Below are 2,616 nucleotides of genomic sequence, written 5' to 3'. Positions count from 1 at the left end.
TAAAAGATAGGCCCTTCGCAGAGGGAAGCAGAGGTTGTCATGCGCTTTTAGGGTTGGATACACAAAATCTTAGTACGAAAGAACGTCACTTTATATGTCACTTGTGTATGGACCTTTATTATGCAGTCTGTCGCTTTTATTGCTTCCATAACAAGATCGTATAAAGCTTATTTTCTCCGCACTAATAAGTCATGCATATTTAGGGAGCAATTTTTATTGCTTGCACCGATGACAACTTACTTGAAGGATCTTACTCAATCCATAGGTAGATATGGTGGACTCTCATGGCAAAACTGGGTTTAAGGGTATTTGGAAGCACAAGTAGTATCTCTACTTGGTGCTAGGAATTTGGCTAGCATGAGGGGGAAAGGCAAGCTCAACATGTTTGGAAGGTCAATGACAACATACTTTAACTGAGATGTGAGAAAACATAAACCATTACGTTGTCTTCCTTGTCCATCGTCAACTCTTTTAGCATGTCATACTTAATGAGTGCTCACAATCATAAAAGATGTCCAAGATAGTGTATTTATATGTGAACCTCTCTTCGCTTATTACTTCCTATTAATTGCAACGATGACCAAAACTACGTTTATCAACTCTCAATAACCTTCATGCCTCATACTTTCTATGTGTGAAGTTATTACTATCCATAAGATCAATATGAACTCTTTTATTCTTTTTATTCTCTCTATTTTTCTCAACGTCATAGCAACAAAGCAAAGCCCTTGACTCAACACTAATCTTTATTATAGATAGCTCACGGACTCGATTACAAAAAGAGATCACTAAGCAAAACTCAAAACTACTTGATATCAAAACTTCAATCTACTAGATCAAGATACTACTAAAAGGATCGAGCTAAATAAAACAGTAAAGGTAGGAGTGTGATGGTGATACGATACCGGGGCACCTCCCCCAAGCTTGGCAGTTGCCAAGGGGAGTGCCCATACCCATGTGATTATGTCTCCTTCTTCATGGTTGGTGTTATGATTTTCTTGGCGATGATGCCCTTTAGGATACGGTTCTCCTCCTCGAGCTTATTGACTTGTTGTTTGAGGTCCATAATTTCTTTACGGAGCTTGCCCGTAACGGCCAAAGCTCCTTTTACCCAAGGATGCTACATAGCTTCTGGAGAACAAGTGAAACTCTTTTTCATATTTTTATAAGAAAGAAATCTAGAGTTGGAGGGAGTGACCGAAATAGGGACAGCCAAGCTAGGTAGTTCCCCCATAGTGAATTCTGCTCGGAGACGAGAGGTACCTTCTTGATCCTCCTCCATGGTATCTATCCTTTTCAAATCAGCCTCCATACCATCCTCCGTTGATGATCCAAAGTGATAGGCATCGCTATTTGCTCCGGGACCTGACGTTGGGTGGGACACCCGACTCTCCCCAATTGACTCCTGAGAAGACATCTTACTTTATTCTGCAATAGGAACAGCTCGAAACAAAAACAGAGGATATTTGCGTGATACGGTGGTCAAAACCTTCGGGAGTATATATAATGAATTTTTACCGACCAAAATACGTAATGTGCAAGAAAACGGAGTCCGGGAGGCACACGAGGTGCCCACGAGACAGGGGGGCGCCCTCCACTCTCGTGGGGGCCTCATGTCCCTTTCGGACTACTTCTTTCTTCCTAAAATTCTCAAATAATCCAAAACTGATAAAAATTGCCATTGGAGTTGTTTTGGGGCCGGTTTACTTACCGTACCACATACCTATTCCTTTTCAGAGTCTGGAATGTTCTAGAAAGTGTCCCTTATGTATTCCTCCGGGGTTACGGTTTCAATAATATTAGTTTCAACATTAATAGGATTACCTGAAATATAATGTTTAATTCTTTGACCGTTTACCACCCTCGGACTTGTGCCTTCGAAGTTGTTGATCTTTATCGCACCAGAACGATAGACTTCCTCGATAACGTAGGGGCCTTCCCATTTACAGAGAAGCTTTCCTGCAAAAAACCTTAAACGGGAGTTGAATAATAACACAAAATCACCTACGTTAAATTTACGCTTTTGTATCCTTTTGTCATGCCAGCGCTTGACTTTTTCTTTGAATAGCTTGACATTCTCATAAGCTTGGGTTCTCCATTCATCAAGTGAGCTAATATCAAACAACCTCTTCTCACCGGCAAGTTTGAAGTCATAATTGAGCTCTTTAATAGCCCAATATGCTTTATGTTCAAGTTCAAGAGGTAAATGACATGCTTTTCCATAAACCATCTTATACGGAGACATACCCATAGGATTTTTGTATGCAGTTCTATAGGCCCATAATGCATCATCAAGTTTTTTGGACCAATTCTTTCTAGATCTATTAACAGTCTTTTGCAAAATTAATTTGAGCTCTCTATTGCTCAACTCTACTTGACCACTAGACTGCGGATGATAAGGAGATGCAATTCTATGATTGACATCATACTTAGCAAGCATCTTACGGAAAGCACCATGAATAAAATGTGAACCACCATCAGTCATAAGATATCTAGGGACTCCAAACCTTAGAAAAATAACGTCTTTAAGCATTTTAATAGAAGTGTTATGATCAGCACTACTAGTTGGAATAGCTTCTACCCACTTAGTAACATAATCAACAGCGACTAAAATAT

The sequence above is a fragment of the Triticum dicoccoides genome, chromosome 2B (genome assembly GCF_002162155.2).
Source record: "Triticum dicoccoides isolate Atlit2015 ecotype Zavitan chromosome 2B, WEW_v2.0, whole genome shotgun sequence".
Taxonomy (NCBI): Eukaryota; Viridiplantae; Streptophyta; class Magnoliopsida; order Poales; family Poaceae; genus Triticum; species Triticum dicoccoides.
This window is presented reverse-complemented; position numbering follows the sequence as displayed.